The sequence below is a fragment of the Symsagittifera roscoffensis genome, chromosome 10 (assembly GCF_963678635.1).
Source record: "Symsagittifera roscoffensis chromosome 10, txSymRosc1.1, whole genome shotgun sequence".
Classification (NCBI taxonomy): Eukaryota; Metazoa; Xenacoelomorpha; order Acoela; family Convolutidae; genus Symsagittifera; species Symsagittifera roscoffensis.
Window position 1 is genome coordinate 23,040,362 of NC_087071.1, and position 23,523 is coordinate 23,063,884.

The following is a 23,523-nucleotide window of genomic DNA, read 5'->3' on the forward strand; positions in this document are numbered from 1 at the left end:
TTTTAATTTCTTCAAATCGTGTTTGATGTTCTGTATTCCATTCAAAATTATTTTGTTGTCTAAGTATATTATAGAATGGTCTTAAGTATAATTGCATTTTATAGACGTATTTGCTTAAAAAATTTAACATTCCAAGGAATTCTTGGATTTTCTTTTTGTTTGTTGGTGGTTGAAGCTTCTGAATAGCATCAATGCGTGATTTTAATGGAGTGATTGTCTTTCTTTCTATATTGTGTCCTAAGAATTTAACTGAACTGTTGTTGCTGTATACATTTTTGTTTGGTAGATTTTCATCTTTCTTCAAGTATTGATAGAATGATTTATTTGGTTCTTTATATTTTTGAGGTTTATTTTGGTTGTCCTATTGTTTTTGTCTACATTCAGAAATACTATGTCCGTATCGTCGGCAATAATTACATCATTTTTTGAAAGATGGTTTGCCTTTAAAGTTTGGGTGTTTTTCATAAATATTGAGTATTTCAGTGATTTTTTCAACGAGGTCTGTATCTGATTCCTGTATGTTGTTGATATTTGTGGTATTTGTTCAATTCGATTAACATATTGTAACTTCAGATTTTCTGTTTCTTCAAGTTTCATTGTGATTTCCGCTTGCTCTAGTTTGTCTACTAGTTTTCGAAAATCTAGATCGGGCTCTCGAATTGAGGAGGGATGTGATGCTCTCTTTTTTATTGCTATTTTCCTTAATTGAGGTGTTAAGGTCATCATTAAGATTTCTGTCATTTTTGTGTTTTTATAGTCGTGTGTAATAATGAATATGCTTTTCGAACTAGTGTTTCGATACGTACTGCTAATGGTTTGATAGTTTCATTTGGTAATCTGCGAATTTCATTACATAAAACTCTTTGTTGTTGTTTATTTCTCTCGGAGTCAAACATTTTTGAAAATTCTTGTGTAAATCTTTTCCAATTTGATTTTATTTCTATAGGCAATACTGAAAACCATTTTTGGGCTGCGCCATCTAAGGTTGTTTGTATCAACGCTGTGCGTCGATGTATCCAATTTTGATGTAGTGGCGTATTAATTGGTTCAGGTCCTATATTTAAAATTAAATTTGCTGTTACTGCATTTAAATAATCTTCTACAGAATATTCAGGGTCTGTTCCTGCGAATACCATTAATGGTTTGTTTGATGTTATTGATGATCCACCCATAAGGTATGGATTCATTGTCATTTGTAATGATTCTGCGGCATTTGGCATTTGTGAAAAGTTTGAAAATTGATTTTTTGTCATTTCGTGTTATTGAAGGTAATATGGAAGTGGTATTTCATTTTGCATTTGTGTTGGTTGATACGAGTGTGTAATCATTGGGTTTTGTGGCTGAATTGGTTGAAAAGATTGTGTATTAATTGGGTTTTGCAATTGTATTGGTTGTTGATTTTGTGTATCTGTTGGATGTGGAGAAAAAATTCTATGATATGTATGTGGTTTTTGCACTCCTTGTCCACGATATTCTTGAGTATATGGTGCAAATATATCTGGTTGTAAATAATCATCATCAGAGGATAAATAATCCGTTTGATGAGGTGCTTGCTTTTTATTTTTATTCTGTTGAAAGAATGGGTAATTTTCACTACGATCCTGTGGAGGATGTGATTTAGTTTGAAAATTTACTGAGTTGGTTGTTGCCATTGGGTTATCCCAATATCGAGATCTTACCTGATTATTATTTTTTTTTCGTGGGGGATAGTTTGTTTTTGATGAATGTGCGTAATTATAATTGTGTTCCGCAAAAGTGTTTCTTGTGAATGTTCTGCGTGTTTTTGATGGTACTGTCATGGGTCTATATGTTTGATAATCCATTTGTGAATATTTTGGAGCAACCGAAGGTTTAACGGTTGATTGTAAGGTTACTTGTGCTAGTGAAGTGTTTGTATTTCTTGGAGTTGTTAAATTTGGACGTATTGGTGAAATACTTTGTTGTGTAGTTGTTGTTGTTTGGACGATTTCTTCATTTATGAAGTGTGATGGTGTTTGAATATCTTGTTGAGTGAGGTTCCTAGTTCCATTAAGGTTCTCATTGTGTATGACGGTCGAATTTAAACTGTTATTTCGCGTATCAGGTAAAAATTTATTGTAGTTTAATGGTGTTGCATCAATGGTTAATGGTATTACTCTTACATAATCTCTTACATAAGATATTGTACTTATTGCTTGACTTGAGATTGACTGTGGGATATTTATGAATGCATAATGAGACCATTCGGGGTCCCAAACGTAGTCTGACTGTTCTGTGATGGCGGTATCATCGTTTGAATTTTGAGGTCTGAAATTTTTTCTTGCTTGTGAAATTAAATCTATATTATGTGTGAAATAATCTATTATAAACAATGTCAAAATTTTTTGTAAGTCATGTTTTGTATGTTGTGAAACTTCATCTTTAGTGAAATTTTCTTTAATTAGATGTAGGAAAGTTGAAAATAGTGTGATTTCATGTCGTACCCTTATATGTTTAGATGTCTCTGTCGGTGAGACATGTGGGATTGGGTTTTCGTTTTCTAATATTGAAATATAACTATATATTATTGCAAAAACTTCATTAGTAAATATGGAGTTTGCTCTTTGTGAGTTATGATATTGTATGCTTTTTATATATTCTAAGAACACTTGTGAAAATTCTAAGTCAAGATCGTCTGTTTGAATTACATATTTGCGGTGATTCTGGTTTGGTGAGCTGAATTCTATGGTGTAGATTCCGTATTGTTGTGTTAAATTACATATATCTTTCAGATAATGATCAATAATTTGTCTTTTTATTCTTACATCTGGGAACTCTGCTTTACATGGGCTGATTCCGGGTTCAAACAAATTTAGGAGAAACTTCTTGCAAAGTTCATGTTGTCCTCTATTATCGGGTGCATCTACGAGGAAGGGGTAGATATCGTCGTCGTCTGGACTATCTTCACTTGGAGTGTGTGTTTGGCTCATTTTTTCGTTTAATGACTGTTAATAGGTAATTATCGATGTGTCTAATTGGTTGATTCCAATTATACAAGTGTACTGGTTTGTGTTTATATTGCTTTTTTATTCTTCTTTTTCCTCTTTTTGATGAATTTGAAGTTGTTTCTGAGTCGGAAAAATATAATTGATCGTGAATGGGGCAATTTTTATCAATAGATTCTTTTAATTTATAAAGTTCGTCTAAATTGCTGGCTTCTGATTCTGAAAATGGGTTCCTATTTTTTGAAAATCTTTTTCGCGTAATTTGTCTTTGTTTGGTTATGATTTTCCTTTTTAGTGTTTGTCGTTTTGTTCTAATATATCCAACTGTTTGTGTATGAGGTGTGATTACGAGGTCGTATTTTTTGTTATCTATTTCACAGTTGTGTAAAACGATTGTTTGTTTGTTTCCTAGGTTTTTAAATGACATAAGGTTTAGGATGACGGATGCAAAAAGTTGTTAGATGATTTCTATTTTCTTAGACTGTTAGTCCTTACGATTTTTTGGTTAGCTTAACCTGGGTCTATTTGTTCAGGGTTGGAGAGAAAAGTATATCGATTCCGAAGAATGATTTTTTACTTTCTCGTGGCTAGTATAAGCTAACGGTGTTAACTTACTTAATCTTACTTAGGGGTAGTGATTGTGTTCAAGGGTTGGAGAATAATAAATCGATCCACAAGGTTCAGGTATAATTAGAACGCGAGTAGTTCGTTAGATACTATTTTAAACTTACTAAGTCTAAGATTTATCCTGGGTCTGGTAAGAGGAGGGTTCAAGTGAAGGATGAATAACCGAAGTTCTTCACTGTTTATCCTAATTTGAATGATTAGTTTTGTTCAAAAATTTCTATTAGTCTTGGGTTTTTTGAAAGGGTTGGATAGTGAATCGACGTTTGAGGTCGTTAGACACTAGTTAATTGGGTGGGGGAGAACAAAATTGTTCTTTTTGATCCAAGGATAGGCCTTGATGATCAAGTTTTACATTTAATGAAATAGAAAAATTTAATGTAGATCCAAGGATAAGCCTTGATGATCTGATTTTAAAATTAAGTGAATTTAAGTTTAAAATGGTTTAAACTGTTCAAAAATTTAGTTTTTGATGTTTAGTGAGCTTATGATTGCTGTTATGTTTAGGTGATGAAGCTGGGACTACAGATGATTTTTATAATTACTAACAATTTATTGTCATGCTACTAATTTTTGTTTTGATTTTCAATAAATATTTACCAAACATGTTTTATATAATACTGCAGAATTTAGGAAAACGATCTGAGATCTTTTTATCAATCGTTATTGTTTATTAATAGTTTTTTTTAGCGCCTGAAATGATCATGAAGGTTGACTTCAAGATTTTATGTTTGTAAATGAAAATCTAAATTCATTGCTAATAAAATTCTAAATATAAAGGTTTGTGTTGGCTTTTGTCGTACTATCATATAACTATTTGGTAAGTTTCTACTTTGTCGTATGTCGTCTCTGGTTCGAGGTCTTCTTCCAATTCCGGGTAGTTCTATTATCGTTCGGAATATTGGCTCTAATCTATTGAGTCGTAGAGACATTTCGATTAAATTATCGTCGTATAACATTTTGAAAATGTTTTGTCTAAACTCTAATCTATTTTTGGTTATTTCTAAGCTATTAAGGTCTTGTTCGAGACTTATGGTCGCACCAGATGAGTTAGGACCGAGGTGGTTAACTCATAGAGTAATTTCGGATAGGGTACACCGTCTGCTCGTCACGCTATCTTATTTTCGGCCGGATAGATTCGTGCAACTTCTTAGTCTAATACCGATCCTAATCTTACTCTTATACTATCTAGTCTCAGGTTGTTTAACTAGTCTCTGCTAGGCTCAATAGATCTAGGGTATACTGGTTTATTGCGGCTGCTGAAGTTCTCTTGGAGAGGCAACTAATTTCTAAGTTAAATTCAAATCTCTCTGGTGCTGAAATTACAAGTAATTTCAGCACTTACAAATAAGTGGGTTGTTAGTTAGATGGATCATGATTGGTTAATATTAAATACTTTACAGTGGTAAAATATCTAATTTATCCAATCATAAAATGTAGTTTAGATCAGGTTCCAACAGGTACCAAAAAAAACTCAATTTGATCAGCAAAATTTTTTTAGGGGTAAAATGTTTGAAAATTGAAATTAGCCAGTAAACTATAGCAAAACCTAATTCGTGCTGTCTGTACGCGGATAAGCTGTCTTTGATCAGAGCTCTCCTAAATTACCAGAATAATTAGACCAAGCAAAATACTTCCAGATTGTCTTGAGCAAAAAACTTGTTTTGTATACCATTGCAACCGAGGGGACACATTGCGACTTTCGCTCCAAAAAATGAATAGTGTTCGTCACCAGCGCAAGAACACTATTTTTTTTCTGCGAAAAGTCACAACGTGCCGTCTCCTCGGTCGCGATAGCATCCTACATTTAGTGAAACAAATGCAGTACCTTTAGTGGACAGAATGGCGTTCCAGTTTCTTCGTTTCACAATCAGAATAAAGCAATTTTGCGTGAGCTTTTTTATGATTAAAATCACCGTGATTGAAGTTTTTTGAAAGGCCGCTAACAAACATCCATTCTTTGTGGTGGTTTTAAGAAGGGCAAATTTTTGTTAAAAGAAAATATTTATTTTTTAGGTCAACATTGAAAACCAAGGTCACGAAATTTAGTTTTAAAAAGAAACATGATGTTACTGTCAAACTCGAAAACCGTAACTGCTGCTTGCAAACGTGTCACAAACACAATTTAAAAAAAATTCTTTTATAAAAAACATCAGTTAGGCGAAGAAGATCTCCAAGATAAAATGCACGTGGAGATTTGATCTTTAAAATACAGTTGTTGAAGAGCACACATAGGTTACGCAGGTTCATAAATTTTTTTTAGAAAACTAATTTATATGCTCAATTTTTCAGTTTCGAAATGTGAAAAGTTTCAATTTCTCGTTTAAGTTTCCGAAAACATTTTTAAGGTATAAATCATCTACTTTTGCGACTCTAGTCGCTGAAATTTCATTTTTTGTTTTTTTTTTTGTCAAAATTTTGACCGGTACAGTTAATTACCTTGAGTTTTTTGTATGTTGTGTTCGCATAAATACGACGAACAATTATTTTCATACTTTATGCAGTTATAAATTTCTCTATTTCTTTTATGTTGATTTGTTTAAATATTTCAACGTTACCACTACATTTCCTAAACACATGCTATAGGTTTGTCTCTGTGTGAAAAACTGTTTTTTTTTGTCACAAAAATCATATCTCTAATGATCTTTCTTAAAGAAAGGTTATGTTTAGAGGAGTCTGTCTTGCAAGATTTTGCAGGATCTTTTAAAGAGATGAATCGTCTTAAAATCATCTAGATTTTGCAAGATAAACTTCCTTGGTCGACTAGGGACTGTTGAAAAAGACTGATGAAAAAATATTCCGTCAAAAATGCTAGTTAAAAATTCGAAATTTAACTGGAGAAAAAAAACCATCGAAAACAAATATTTCGTCAATTTCTTCGTAAATCGGAACAAAAAAATAAACCCGCACGGTAAAGAATGTTTCACAAATTTCATTATAAAAGAATGAAATTTGTGAAACATAAGAAAAAAGTATACCGTGAAAACTGTTGTGTGAATAATTGTGCGAAATAGCGTGCATTGCTTAACAAGCATCAAATTAACTTGTCATTTGAAAGTTCAAAAAAATACATAATTTTGCTTCACACAATAAACATTGATTGCAATTTTTTGTTTCTTTTTGTATGGCCAAAAAATTCTGGACTACATTATTCATTAAAATATGGCAGTTTTTGTGTAATTTTTTGTTTGAGCATCGAAGTAGTTTCCTAACTTAGAAAAAACTTATACAAAATTTCGATAAAATTTTGTAATACAGGTCTACAGGCTTGATTTTCACGGATTTTTTGTTGTACTGTAAAGCAATCCTTCGATTCAATTTTTTCATCGGTAAGCGAACCTGAGGAACTTATGTTAAAAACGAGTTTTCTAATCAAAATTTTTCATAAACAATCGTAGTCAACCTGGTAGCTAGAATTCTTGCATGGCCCTTGCCGGAAAGTTCAAGAGTTTCCCCTGGCTATTTAACCCAGTATTATTATCGTTGCTATTATTTTAGGTTGATCTCTCGCAGACGAGGAGTGAGTAGTCCAGCTTCAAACTCCAGAAGAGGCTATAAACAGTCCGATCTGAAGGTCGAAGAAGCTGCAAATTAGGTGGCAAAACGTCTACGATATTGCACAGTCCCAGAGACACAAAAAAATTGCTATGGTTTTTTAATGTAATACAAGTCGACAAAAAGCTGTGTTAATTTAAAATATAATCATTTGAACGCATTTTGTCGTCCTTGGTACAAGCTAATTTCTACAATTTTCAATGAGTGTTAATCTGTCAAATTCTATGGTTCCAATATCTTATTCGAATGGACTCGTCTGTTTCGTCTGTTTCGTTTACATTTTTCTATAGGCGACTGAAACACCTAATAGGGGGACGCAATTTTTGGTCAACATTTTCAAAGAAGTGGATAAAAACGCCTTTACTGGCCTGTTTTTTTTCAAAATGGTTAGGAATGAGACAAGTTCACAGAAAAACGAGCTCGAGCTGAATGAGCCCAATTTTAACAAATTGGGCGCCCTCAATTTCTAGGTTTCGCGCTGAATGAAATCAATTTTTCAAAAAGGAGCCGAAAGAGCCAAAGTTTTAGCAGAAAAAGCTGAATGAGTCAAAACAAACAGTAACTCTAAAGATTGGTCGATCAGAGGTAGCACCGAGGTCTTTGGCTACTTCTAAGAAATGCAATGGGTATGTTCGAGTCCTTCGGAGAAATTGTTCTTTGCAAAAGGGCTGAATAAAGGGGCAATTTTTCCCCTTTAATAATGACTTGCCTTGGAAGGAGATGAATGGGACCATTTTTTAAATCTTGGGCTCCATTAGGTCAATTTTTTCCGTGGTATCAAAGGAACCAATCGTCTGAAAAATTAGTTTCGTTCAGCCCTTTTTCATGGAATTTTTGGACCCGGGACAATTGCGCATGCGCGAAGAAATGAAGGCGTGAAGATTTTGTCAACCAATCAAAGCTCAACTTTCAAGTTCTTCGTGCAAGTAGTAAACGATGAAATCAGTCAGTTTCGGACAGTTTAAAAGGCGTTGATTATTTGTGTATTCGGTCCTTCGAGCATGCGAATATTCCCTACCTGAACTGACTGATGCAATCTGTGTAATCTTTTCAAAATGTCCAATTAAACTCATTGGACCAAATAAAGTTCGCTGAAAACACAATTTTGTAACAGCTAACACTCCGCAGATTTCTTGGACAAATTAGGCGCCACAACTTACATTTGCTAGTTTTCAATTGACATAGTGATCCGTACTGAACTTTCAAGGATAAAAATCAATTTCATGGATTTTCATTGTCAGCCTCTATAAAATAACAGAAATAATCGATTATAATAGTTGAAAATGGATTATAAAGATAACATTTTTTAAGCAATAAAATCCCAATATTGCTTCAATTTTTTTCCGTTACATCGATTATAATATATTATTTTCAAAAAACTTTATCAGAAGGAAAATAATCAATTTTAATCAATTACAATGGGTTATAATCTATTTATTCAACTCTTTTGTGTGTTGTTTTCATTTTTTTTAGTTTTGTTAAACTTAAGTTAGTTAATTTGTTCTCTCGCTTAATTTCACTTTTTCCTATTTTCAATCAAGTTTTTGAAAAAGAACCTAAAGTAACCTATAGATCCCACACCAACACCCCCTCCCCACGCATCCCCGTACTGCAGTTACCTGTTACTGTGGGGAAAGTATGTCGTGGGGGGGTTACGTTGGGGGGAGGGGGGGTACGTGAGGAACTAGTCCAAGTTTCCAAAATGCTGTTTTTCGGCATTTATTGGAAAATTACTTCATATTGGAAAATTACTGCATATTGGCCGCCCCTGGATGAACGTTTTCGTTCGCGTTTTGCGGAAACTTGCAAAAATTAGAGTCAATATATACAATTTTCAGTCAATTTTCATGGATTTTATGTACAAAAAATAGTCCATTATATTGAAAACAAAAATCTATTAAAATCAATTATAATGGATTACAATGGATTTAAATTTTTCAAAAATTATCGATTATAATGGATTAAAAATCGGTTACGTGGTCTAAATGTGCATTGATAATCAATTATTTGGTAAATATTTTGGTCAATGAAAGTTCATTGTAATCGATTATTACCCATGAAACGTCTGTGCGGGGAAGCAATTCTTCTTTATAAGACATCAATCTTCAATTCTAAACAAATGGGGGGAAGCATTTGATCTTACGATCAAAGAAACTGCAAATAGAGTGCAGAAAAAATTGTTATATTGGCCCAAAAAATTAAGAAATTTTGTTACGCTAGTCTTGATGTTCAACAGTTCTGTATGATTTGCCTGTTATTCTCAATTATTTTCTGACAATCTGTTTTTTTTTCAAGAAAACAAAAGTTTTTGTTCTCAGCTAGTTGATTGTTTTTTCAACTTTTTCTGTCTGTACGATTTTTTTGCTACTGAAAATATATAGTTTTTAACAACTTTAAGGAATAAAGTCTGATTTTTTTGGAAAAATTCTGAGCTTCAAACTAAAAACTAATTCTCAATAGTTTTCCGAATTTCCGCGTTCTTATTTCGTGGTACCGTATTTTTCAATAAAGGAAATTTGGAAAATTTTACATGAAAGAAGAGTGAAGACTCAAAAAGAAACAACTTGAAAATTTTCAAAAAACGACCTCTTTGAAGAAGCGCAACCATTTTGTCTTATCTTTTGACAATACAGTAGAAAAGTTAAAATTTTACCAATGTATTCAACCCCATGTCATTTCCTTGTCTCAAGGTCGAAATTACTTCAGATAAATGATCCATTGTCAATGAAAAGGTTAAAAACTAAAAAATCAAATATGAATGAGAAATGCAAAAGACCGAACAAACATATTGAGAACAGACAAAAAAACTGACAAAAACAATTAGTTTGGAACAGACAAACTAACTTCAAAATGAAAACGAAAGTTTTCAGAAAAAATTTGCTTCATCAGACAAAAATCATCCTCAAAATCAAATAAGCGCTCAAGAATGCCTGAAAATGGCAAGTTGCTCATTTGGAAAACTCCTAATCTCGAAACAAATGTCTTCTTTAATTGAAGTTTGTAACTTTCTCTATTTTCTAGCCCAATATATTTTTATATCACTAGTGTTAAAGTGTTGACCAATTCCTTTTAGTTCAACGCATTTGAGTTATTAAAGTTAACCTAAAATTTTTGGTACCATATATTTCATATAAAGAAACTTGGAAAATTTTACATGGAAGAGGAGTGAAGACTCGAAAAGAAACACCATGGAAATTTTCAAAAACGACCTCTTTGAAGAAGCGCAACCATTTGGTCTTGCTGTTTTGACAATTGAGAAGAAAATTTGAAATTTTATCAATGTTTTCAACCCCATGTCATTTCCTTTTCTCAAGATCGACATTATTTCAGATATACGAACCGTTAAAAACTAAAAAAAATAAATGTGAATGAGAAATGCAAAAGACCTAACAAACATATTGAGAACAGACAAAAAACTGACAAAAACGATTAGTTTGGAACAGATAAACTAACTTAAAAATGAAAACGAAAGTTTTCAGAAAATATTTGCTTCATGAGACAAAAATCATGCCTCAAGGATACCTCAAAATCAAATTAGCACTCAAGAATGCCTGAAATCAGCAGGTTGCTCATTTGGAAAACTCTTAATCTCAAAACGAATGTCTTCTTTAAATGAAGTTTGTAACTTTCACTTTTTTTAGCCCAATATATTATCATATAACTAATGTTAAAGTGTTGACTAATTCCTTTTAGTTCAACGCATTTGAGTTTTAAAAGTTAACCTAAAACTTTTGATTTCCAGTTCGGGAATCTCTTTTCACATTTTGCGGCATATAAAAACCATGACAATGTCATATTAGGATGAGAAACACTGTTTTGTTTTGTTAGAAAACATCATCGAGGTTTCTTAGGTTCTGATACAAAACTTTTTTATATGATACCATACTTGAACCGCTACGCGCTTTCTTTGAGGCAAGGAAAATCCTGTGGTTTTTTTGGGATTGGTACCCTAGTTGATCAAGGTAAGAAGTTTTCTTGCGAAAATTGCGCAAGATTCTAAGAAAGGTGCTGCATATCTTTGAAAGATCTGGTAAGATTCTTGCAAGACAATTTTCTTTAGAGATAACCTTTTTTGAGAAATATCTTAATGATATGCTTTTTGTGCGAAAAATAGCTTTAGTGTTAGCTTAGGAAGTGTAGGGTAACATTTAAAAACTCAAAAAAATCAACAAAAATCTCGAGATAATTGATTTTATTGATCAAAGTTTAAGCATAATAAAAAAATTTTTTTAAATTTATAGCATTGCAAAGCCAGATGAATTTTTCCATTAAAATGAAAAAATTAGGTTTTGGAAATTTTAATTCAAAATGCACATATTATTACCACAAAGTTAATATATAATTTATAATATATAACCACAAAATAAAACATTTTTTACTTTGCGAAACCTCAAAACTTAGAATTTAAATGAGCATTGTCTTGATTTTTAAAAGTTGGTCTGCGTAATTTTTTTATCCGATTTGGACCTCAGAAGTCTTTTAGTGTAATTGGATCTCCATAATGATTTTCTGACAATCAGAATAACTAATTGTGAAATAATATCATGTTAGGTTATCTTTCAAGAACTTGCAAGAATCTTGCAAGAATTGTGCATGATAACCTTACTCTTGCAAAATCTTGCAAGATAATCTCCATCTTGCGAGATGTTGCAATATAACCTTCCTTGATCAAAAGGGTAGTAACAAAAAAATAAAAGTTAGAGGTTATGCATTCTTTCAAGGAAAGATTTGAATCACTAACGGTTGCTATGCAGTTTATCATAGATCAGAAAAAATGTGACCGGAGGTTACTGTGTTTATAATTATTGTCTGATATAATAATTTCCTACCTGCTTTCTAAAACAGGCTTATTTCGGTGCGTTAAAACATCGGTGCGAAAAGGATATTGGACGACAAAAAAGACATTTTAGTTAGACAAAAAATATATAACAAGGATATGGAGAAGTTAAGCAAAACAGAATCAAACAACTTAAGACTTCAAAACACTTGAAATAAGTGTCGGTTCAAACCAAAGCGTATTTTTGTTTGATCTTTTTCATGCCCGCATATCAGGGCAAATCCCTGAAAGATGACTGCCTTCTAACGCTGAAGAAAATGCTTTTGCTTCAAAAGCAACTTGATAAATCAAATGAAAAAATGAGCGAAATGAATTGTTGGTCAGTTTTGTCCTCTTTTTATCCCCCTTGCTTTATTAACTTTAGTAATTTTTTTAACTTCTTAAGACGGGACAAAAACGTGTGGATCATGTCAGCGAGACCGTTTTGGTAAATTATAAATAGACGAATAGCTGTCCAAAGTTACATCAACAGGGATGTCTTTAGACGCCAAGTTGAGTGTCTCAATATTCTTGAAAAAAGAACCATTGCCCTAATTCAGTCTCATGTATACTGCATTGCCGGGGATAAAAAAAATTTTTAGTAATTGAATTATCTCTAACGCGAGATTGGAAATTTTTCGCAAATCCAACTCTGCTCTTTGCAAACTATATTTTGTTTGAACCAATCAAAAGTGAGGTCATCAACTACGTTTTCATATGAAAACAAATGAATAGAGTTGTTTTCATTTTGTGGAGGTGTAATGTATATAACACCTTTTTGACCTCCAATTCGTCGTAGTTTCCCTGATCCAAATCCAAGAGCCTTGATTACGTTGACGCAAGCATCGGGGTCGAACGCGGCCTAAAATTTTCAATAATTTCAAGTAATTTTGGTCCCTTGATCTTTTTTGGAACATCTGACTCTGAAAACTTTGAGGAATCAAAAGGCAATAATAACTTTCAACTTAGACTAATGAGTCAAAAGTCTATATTCTCGTGATTTGGTTGCTGAAAGTCGAGACTATAGTGCTTGCTAATCAAATTATTAAGCAACCCGCATTGGAGTTCCATGAATAAAAATCGATTATAATTGAGTTTCCTTGTCAGTGTCCACAAAAGTGAAAACAAATCAATGGAATTAAAAATGGATTATAATATTACTGTTTTTCGAGGCAACAAAATCCTTTATTCATCCATTATAATCGAGTTGTTTCCACTTTTGTGGACACTGACAATGAAACTAAGTTATAATTGATTTTGTTTCTACTTGACTGACATGCGAAGTTTAACGCACATAAAGTATTTTCTACGTTTCAAATTAAAGTTGATTACGTTGGTTACTTGTTGTTCAATTGAATTTTTTTCTAAGCGTTTTTATTGGCTAAATGCTTTTCTGACAAAATCGAAGTCAATATTAGCAGAAAATGTATTAAATCAGTGGAAAATAATCATAAATATTACAAATTGCGGGTTATAACCGCAATACTATTCAGATAATCATCAAGATTAATGACGTCAAAATCATAAAAAACTTTCAGTGTTCAAAACTCATCTGCTTATTAACTATTCGGTCAATATTAACACTAATGGCCTGAATTTATTTTTTACTTTGAGATTTCCGCGATTTACTTTGAGATTTTGAATACTCAATTCTGATTAATTTCAAGCATTCGGTCCTTCAAGCACGAGGGACGCAACAGTGATTTCCTACTTATTATAAAATCCATTATAATGGATTCAACATGAGTTATAATGCATTTTGTTTTGGCGAGAAAAATGTATTTAAATCCATTTTTAGTCAAATTTTGTTGTCTGAACGTAACATGGGAAACGATTATTGTTACAACATTATAGACCACGAAAAACCATTATAATCGATTTGTTTTCACTTTTCTTAAATGCGAGAAGTTACCGCAGCTTACATAAATTTTTATGAATCAAAGAGTTTGTCATGAATAATTATTTAACTTTGGTTCGTAAGAGGGGCTTTTTAAAACAAAAAATGTGAAAAAATGTTGCAAAAACATAAAAATGCTCAGGGATTTTCACGTTCAATGGGATACTACTTTTAAATCACAAAACCGAGATCAACTTTTGTGATGACTTCCACCTTGAATTACTTCATATACATAAAATAATTTGCAGCGATTTTCAGACAAATTTTCTTACCTTAACGTGTCTTGTCTTTTCATTAAGTAGTTAGCAGAAGAACTGAAACATTGATGTTGTGCAACAAGTGAAAATTATTTGTGTATTAGCTTTTCTAGTAGTGATAATTATTTTTTATCTCTCATATTAAAACAGCCGAAAGTAAAAAAATGGAAAACGTCAGACAAACTATTGTCTTTCATCCATCAACGGTTTTGAAGGACAGTAAAATCAAAATATTAAATTTAACTGCTTACCAAATAGTGCAGCAGGGTTATATTTTTCAAATAAGAAAATTTGGCGGTCAGACGGTTCTTAAATTTTTAGATCTATAAACTTCGAGTCAAAGAGTCTCAAAAATTTATTTGTTCGTCGTTTTGAAACAACACAGCAGCTTTTTCATAATTTTCAACAAGTTTGGGTTTACAACCCAGGTTGACCAAAATGCTTGTCCTACAATTTTCACGTGTAAAAAAAGCCTATCGTACACTTTCATGAAATTCCATTGAAACAGAAAATGCTAAGAAAATGTTATGTTTTTCATAAACCAAAAAATGGTTTTTTTTAATGTTATTTCTCAAAAATTTTGGGATGTGCTCGCGACCGAACACAAGTGACTGAACCCATGGTTTAATCAAAACTATAGTCACCAAAAGATTGATCGTCTGGCAATTACAATGCATTTGAAACGACCTGAATTGTGTAAGAGTTCTTTTCACAAATCATATGCTGAAAGCATCAAACTTTTAAATTTTGACAAAAATTTTCTAATTGATATTTCTTAAAATTAGAATTTTCAAATTATCAAACCTTGACCGAGACATATATAAACATGCCATACGAAAAAAACATGAGTTTTTAGCTTGTTTGAAAAAATTTATCTAGGGATACGGAAAAAGTCCAATTTTTGTGTCCCCAGGGCTACGTTTTGTAGAAAAAAAAGGTTAAAATTTGCATGCAATTTTTTTTCGAAAATGTCTGTTTTGAGTCAATAAATTGAAATGCTGTTGAAAAAAATTGGGGCAATTTCAATTTTACTTGCCGCCATCAAGAAAAATGCTAGTATTGCAACTTTTCCTAAAAAAAACATAGTTTTCTTATCACCAGACTGTTTTAATTGGTTCAACTAGCCGCAGAAACTAGTTCGAATCTTTTTTAATAAGTTTTTGAAATTGTATGAAAGTTGTATGAGTAGCCTTCTCCCATCTATTTGATGTGTGGAACTGTATGATAAGCATTTTCGGTGTATGGAAATAGTAAGATGAGCTTTTTTGGTTTATGGATGTCATCCCGGGAAGTTTATTTGAAAAATCCTGTAATTAATCTGAAACCCCATACTTCTCGCTCATTTTCCTCGCAATTCTCTTCTTATAACACAGTTGTATATACATTCACAGATTAATGTAAGTATAGTATCAATTTAACTACAACCATTTTGCAAATGATAATCGACTGATAAGACTTTTGTGCAAAACTTTCTCAAAAGTCATCTATAATATCAAACGTTTCACTGCGTTTTTATGAATTTTTTTTCAATCTCTAGTAAATCGGTATAAAATTGGTAGAAAATTAAATATACTTTGTTGAGAATCTGTTTAGAATCTGTATAAAGTATGCATGAAGTTTGAACAGAAAAAAAAATTGTTTTGGTAATAGTTATATATTGAGGCTTCGACGCCATAACTACACACAAGGTCACTCATTTGGCAATTTTCATTACATCAACGTTTTGATGCCCTTTTTTACTACATATTGAAATTTAGATGCGAGCGTCCGCCAACAAAACCGCTTTTTTCGTTTTTTTTTGTTTCTAAAAGTAGGCTAAATTATGTGATAGATCAACCATTGCCAGGAGCAGTTTTTTAAATAAAACATACTAAAAACGGATAAAAAACTGATCATAAGATATCAGTGAATCCAGTAACTAAAACTACCCACTCTTTCCTAGAAAAGTCCTAGGACTGAGTAAACGATTTTCATGGCTGTTGATGATACGTTCTCTCTAAGTTGTCTTCCCCTATACTATCTAGAAACAAATATCCGCCCTATAATAGTTTTTTATTGGCTCAGCAAAGTTACAATCAAACGTGAGATAACGATATCACCCTTGTGTTTTTTTACCTGAATGGAGTTGAGATGTTTGTTTGAACTTGAGAAGTCGTATATTTTCTCCAGATATTTGCTGGTCGAGACTCCTTGACTCCCTCCAAATACTACGAAGATACTCGATTGATAGACGCAGCACTCTTCGACATCTAAAATTAAAGTTTTTGTTCTCAAATAGAAGAGCCATATGACTGACTGTAACAAGGTGAATCTCAGAATGTTCTAAATGTCCATTACTAAAATCTATCAGATAAATGTTTTTTCTAAAAAATTTTAATAGTTTTTTGGAAAAATGTCGAATTGAAATTTCCGGCTGACATTTAACGATCGAAGACAGGTTTTTCAAAAGACAATAGAAAAATCGTTATTACGAGGCCAAACTGTGAACTTTGTGAATTGTAAGTGGTATTTGCAACAAGAACGCTCGCTTTGTTCATCTTTTGTTCCTTCATTCTCTTCGATCGTTCCGACAAACTTTTAACCTGTTTAAAGACTTGTCTCTGGAATCCAGGACCATGCAGACAAAAAATAATTAATGAAACTTTTTGAATCCAATAAGCTTTTCTCCCACACAGTTTGTTCAAATGAATGTTATACATTTTGCATCTACTATCAATTAGACAAAAAAAACAGCTAAAATTTTCGAATGATTTCAGCAACCTTAATTAGCCGCTTACGCTTAATACAACAAAAAATATAGAAAAACAGTTCATCCCAGTTTAGCCAAGTAAGCGATTTTTGCATCGACTAAAATTTTGTAGCTTTAATTTTTTCTTGATTTTTATTTATTGAGAAAGTTATTGTAAAAATCCGTCAGAAAATGTTAAATTAATCAGTCAAAAATTGCGTGGACAAAAACATCCATAAGCAGCCAAGTCCGCTCTAGGAAAAAACTAATTCAAAACAAGTTCACAAGTTCAGGGCAATACATTTTCATGCATTGAGTCTATGTAGAAACGTTAGCCATATTTCAAACTTTGAAAATTCTTGCAATTTTTCCAAAAAGAGCACTTTTTTTTATCTTAACAAAAAATTTATAATCTAAAATTGAAGTTATTTGATATCGATGCCTAAAAAAATGGCATAGAAATTGATTTTGAAGACAAAATGATTAAAAAAATTAGCGAGACCTTACCAAAATTGTCACTTACTCCGAAAAAAAAACGTCTAAAAATAATCAATTTTTGCCTATAAGGTTGCCGAAAACAATAATTTGGCACAAAAAAATCAGAAGATGGTTTTTTGTAACGCCATAATTCTTGTTGTCGTTTTTATAAGGTAAGTTAGTTTAATGTTACAGCAAAACACGCCGCGATTCATAAAAATCTTTTTTTTTCAGCTGAAATGAAAATATTATATTTTTTGATATCGTTTTATATCGATGTCCTAAAATACAAACCACGCAGCAAAACTCCAAAATTTGTTTTATATAGGGTTTTCGCCATTTAATCTTTTTTGATTTCTGTCGTGTGAGAAAATTTTAGGTTTTTTGAAGAATTCGCAGTGAAGTAAAGGTAATTTTTGCTTAAAGAAAAAAGGCTTCTCGCAAAATTTCAATGTATGGAAAAAATGCTAGTCACGCATTTTCACAATGCAAAAAATTATCTTCGTAGGTTTTTTTGAGTATTTTTTTTGGACGTGTGAAATGCTAGTCCCCCTGTCTGAAATTGGATGACTATCATTTTTTTGTCACCCCCAGCACACATAGTCATCCGTTTTCTTCGTAAATGAGAACACAAATGCAAAACTCAATAAAAAAAATAGACAATACAGGCCTTAGAAATTAGAATCAAAAGCAATTTTGACAGTGACTAGAACTAGAAAAGACTTTCTGGGAAAAACTCACACATCACGAGACCAAACCTCTCACATATCACCAATATCACAACACATCACAAAAATCTTCCTGGCTTGACCAACGTACACATAAAATGATTATCATACAATTTTGTTCAACAAAATTGCTCATTATACAATTCTATACCTTGAAAGTATAGAAAAATTGCTTATCATACAATTTTCATAGCTGAATCTTTTATGATAAGAACTTATTTACAGGCTAGAAAAACTAGCCAAAATGAAAATTTCTAATTTTTGAGCAGTTTTTTTGTTGCTGAATCAATTTTATGCTCATATAAAAAAATTCGAAAAAAAATCGTGTTGGCAAAGTTTTCTTGCATTTTTTGTCTTCTAATGTCCAGGCTGATTTTTTTTTCACGAAAAGTTGAAAAAAAATTTTAAATTAAAAACTAAATTTTCTATGTTTTCGAATGATAAGATCAATTTTATTCTTTCAGAAAAGAAGGCCCCATTTTCTAACCACCACCATAAGTAAAAACTATATCGTCAAGTACAAAAAGTTTCATTTTTTCAGTTTTGAATCTGAAGAAAGTTTATACATCAACTCTCCAAATGCAGTTCATCTGTGCATTTCTTGTCAATTGACCTAGGTGTTTTCTTTAAAAAAGGCGAAAACTTTGGTGATTCTATTTTCCGATCTAATAAAAATCAAAACGAAACTTTTTTATTAAGAAATGAATATCATACAGTTTTCATAAAAAATAAGTTGTTTACATTTTCCGTATATGAGCAAATTCTTATCCTAGATTTCTCTTACATTTTTAATGCGTGTGGAATAGTACAAAAATTTATGATACACTTTTTTCATATATGAAAAATGTGTCACAAGTTTTTTGGTCAACCTGGATTGTGAGTTGTAAGCGAGTTCCGCAATAAGGCCGGTACCTTTGATCTTTCTTTATTCTTGTTTGACGTTTCATTGTGCCAACAAAAATTCAACATGTTTAATGACTTGTCTCTGGATCACAGTGACATACACACACCAAATTGCGCGACTACTCAGAGCACAGTTTGGCCTCGTAATGAAAATGTAATGAAACTTTTTAGAGTTTAACAGGAAAAATTGATGTTTTAATTTGACTATTTGCATAATAATTCAATGTTTTTGAGTCCTAATTGACATCTTCATTTTTTGACTGGTAATTGAAATTACTCGGAGTAACTGTAAACCAGCTACCCTAGATGCTTCTATAGTTTAGCTGGTTTTTGCAAAATAACCATGTATACAGTTTACCAATGAGCAAACTCCAATCCATTGAAAACCAATTGACGTCCCTGTAGACTGGCTCTGCTAGTTGCCAGAAGTCATAATATGAATCTTCGTTGGGATACCATGGAAGTCTAGAGGCCACTCTGTCAAACGCAAAACCAATCAAGCAGAAATAAGAACTGAAAAACAAATTACAACAGGATTGTTCATATCGGGGTTAACTCTTGAATATTCTGATAATCAGAATTTAAGTTAACTGCGGTATACTTTAGAAATTTCTTTTAAATTTTTTTTTTTAAATACCGAACGTTTACATTTTTTCGGCGTTGAGTCTCCCCATAAACATCAGTGCAAATTGATTCTCTTCGTGTGATCAATTGTTGGGAACAAAAAGGTTGTTTTATTACAATTAAAAATTATTTATCCAACGAGACCAAAAAAATAAAGATGTTTTCTAAAGTTATCATAGTGCAAACGAGTGAGTCAAAATGTGCTGTTGTTATCTTTTTAACCAAACGAAATTTTCTTCTCAGTTTCTTTATCTGTGAGCAAACAAACTGTTATCAAAACAAGCCTCTTAATTAGTCCAAAAAATTTCAAGAAGAAATTTATCTTCCATAAATTTTCACAATATTTTTGTGATTGCTAGACAAACAAAAACTTGTATAGTGAACATTACGAGGCCCAACTGTGCACTGGATAGGCGCACAATTTTGTGGCTGTATGTTCCCGGATTCCTGGGACAAGTCTTTAAAAATGTTCCAAAATTGCGTCTACTAACAGAATTTCAGTGGATTCCGCGCACAAATAGCTCTAAAGCAAATTTTGTCGGCAAAATGATTTTGGCGCGGATTCTGCAACGAGCGAATATAGGTAGTTGTTCCGAATTCCGTAAAAGTAAGCGGATACCGCACATGCAAGTGGATTCCGCAAATTTATCCGGTTTCCACTTACAATTTGCGGAATTTGCTTACATTTTGCCGATTTCACTTACAGTTGCGGATTTCGCGACACCTTAATTTTACCAAACACATATATTATTATTTGCTCATGAATTCCACAAACTGGTTCCGGATTCCACACATTTTGTTGCAGATTCCGCAAGGTTGCCTGTTTTTGGAGCGATTTTGAGCAATACAGTGTTTTAGCTATTTGGCCGTGGAATTCAAAACAGCAGAGAAAATCAAAGAAAAACAGCAATGTTGCGGATACCGCGATAAATCTAATTTTTGCCTGTTGCCGAATCCGCTTACAATTCAAAAAATTTACAGTTTGGCCTCATAATGAAAAAAAGAAGATTATATTTCTCTAAAATTTGGAAGAATATGTAAAAGTTTTGTTGTCATATAAAATTCTCATCAAGTGGTGAGATAGTTTTAGTTTTATTTGTCGAACTTACTGAGCACAAATGAATATTTTCGGTCCTAGTTTGACAAAAAACTGCAACATACTACATCGACTGGAACTTTAAAAAAAATTTTCCCATATTTTGTCCAATGTCAGCCCCATTTAAGAAAAACGCAGAAAAATTGTAAGTTGCTTACGTTTGCAAGTGTTAATTGTAATAGTTGATCAAAAGCGCGCATTAGTTATCTGAATTTATTCAAATTGGCATTTTGTAGCTTCCACAATTTAATTTTCAAAATGCAGGTAAAATATCCGTTCAATGGAGAGCACTTAACCTCAAAACATTTCAAAAAGTATAAAAATGTCGATATTATAAAAAACAAAGGAAACACTGTTTTTAAGCAATTAAATCTAAAAAAACATGCATAAAAGCACTACGTTGTAATGAGCTGAATAAGCTGAATCATTTTTTTCTAAATAATTTATCTTTTATCAAAAAAAAAAGATTTTATACCAGACAAAAAACGAAGCAATTTTTTTCTTCTCTTTTTGTCAAGACAACAATTTTGAATTTGGTGACACAAAGTTTATAACTGAGCTAAATTTACAGAAATTAAGCTCGATGATACTGAATTAAATTTTTCTTATGGATCTGAGGGTACTTCACTGGTGACAAAAAGTTTATTACTGAGCTAAGTTTACAGAAATTAACCTCGATGGTACTGAATTGAGTTTTCAAATTTCTTAAATCTGAAGGTATTTCGAAACAAATCACTGGTATACATTTGCGAATTGGTTTTTTTTATTCGTGATATTTTTTTTCTTCTGACCACTCGCATAAGGAATTTTGGATTCGGGTCAGTTTTTTCCAGCCAACTTTGACAATCTCAACGAGAGCTCGTATGGGGGCAAATGCGGTATCAGAACCCTTCTGGGTTCATTTTGTTCAATCAAATCTTAGAAATATTCTACCATTGCTGTTGAATGTGTCAGAAAAAAACTTGTCAGAAAAACAGTTTAAAACTCAATCGGATTAAAAAACAGAACGTTTTTTTCCCTTAAATTGCACTATTGTATATACTTTGAAGTTCTTCTTTTATTTCTTAAACTTACCTCTTAATTCAACATGTCAGTTACACTCAGTGCTACACATGAACAAAATCCGTCTCTCCTTGGCATATACTTTGCATGTAAAGTTGTACTTATAAATTTCTTTATTATTTTCGTATAATTTTGTTGGAACAGAAAAACTTTGCAACCATCTAAAACAAAAATTCAAAATACTTTTTCGCATTATTTAGTCCAGATTGCGCATAATATAGTCCAGATTTGGCAAATTTCAAACCGCCGAAACAATTGAAGGTAAACAAAGTTTTTATATTTGAACCCAGAAGTATCGATATCCTCATTGTGGTATAAAAACTTTGTGGAAAACCAATTTTTCGATTGGCGAAATCTCTACAAAAAAAGAACTACACCGAGCATAAACTATTACCGAGCATAAATGATGCTCAGGAAACTTTCAGCATCAGAGTATCAGAGCGCTCTTTTCTAAGTCACGTTAGTCTACTATTGAGCATTTCACGAAATGGTTTAGCCAGTATAGACGAATGGTGAGGACACCCATTTTGAAAATTGGTTTGAAAATAAAACAACCCCGAGCATACATATTCCTTACTTTCTTCGAACAAAAAGATCAAACTGTTCCGGAGTTCACGAAAAATCCTTCTTAAGCTTTGTCGCGCAATTCGCACAATTCCGAAAAAGCACACTTATGGCTCGCAATTTTTTCCTTGAAAAACGGCAAAATCAAAATGACTTTTTTTTCGAAAAAAACTCTGCAAGTTATTACTCCGGCTTATAATTTTTTCAAAAAATTTGATCCGAAATTTCCAAACCTGATCTTTTTCCATGGAAAACACCTAACCCTTTAATTAAATTATTTTCAAAAATTTATGAGAAAAATACCCGGTCAGCAAACGCTAAATTGAATTTTCAAAGTTTGTTCCTCAAAAAATGAAAAAGCCATGTGCAGCAGTGTTATATATTTCAAATACAATTAATGGTAATAGTTGTCCGTACCTAACCATCGAGCATAAATTACTCGGGCTTCTTCTTGCTGCTGTGGAGCTGGGCAATGTGAAAACTAAAGGTTCCCACGGCTCATCAGGAACTGAAGCTATTGTAGAGGCTGAAAAATAAACATTGAAGAAAGTGAATAATTCAATGATTTATCGTAGATATGTAAAGTTTTTACAAGCGAGCTAACTTCAGACAGTGTGAGCAAATTTAGGGCCGTGGTTGCGTTACCCTGGCTAAAATTTTGACCAGATTATCGCGACCGAATTTTTTTGTTCCGATCATTGAAAACGCGGAGGAATTTTGTATACAGGTGTTAGTAGTATATGTTAGGACTGAAGTGGACGGGGGGGTGGTTGCTGACCCCCATGTATTAACATAGTCTATAGAGTATCCGGTCAGCAGGCTATGTGTTACGATAATGAATAGATTTCCCTATGTATTAAGATAGGGATTATGTTTCCTATGTATTAAGATGGTAAGATTTGAGATGGTAAACTTCGGAAAAAATTTTGGCGCCCGAGCTTACCATGTTTTTAAGATCCTCTACAACAATCCGATAAGCTATAGATTTTTTCATTGTATTAAGATATGATTTTTATTTTGTTTTAAACCACTTGATTTTTTATATTGATAGTGTCTGAAACTATGCTGAAACCTAACTGAAGATTTAAAGAAGAAATCAAGTTCTTCAGAAGAAAAAATTCAAATTACTGTAGATTGTTATATTACAGTTCAAAAGTTAAATAACATATAAATCATTGCATCGTGTAAAATTTTACTACAGTTTACAGGTAAAATTTACAAGTTCAATG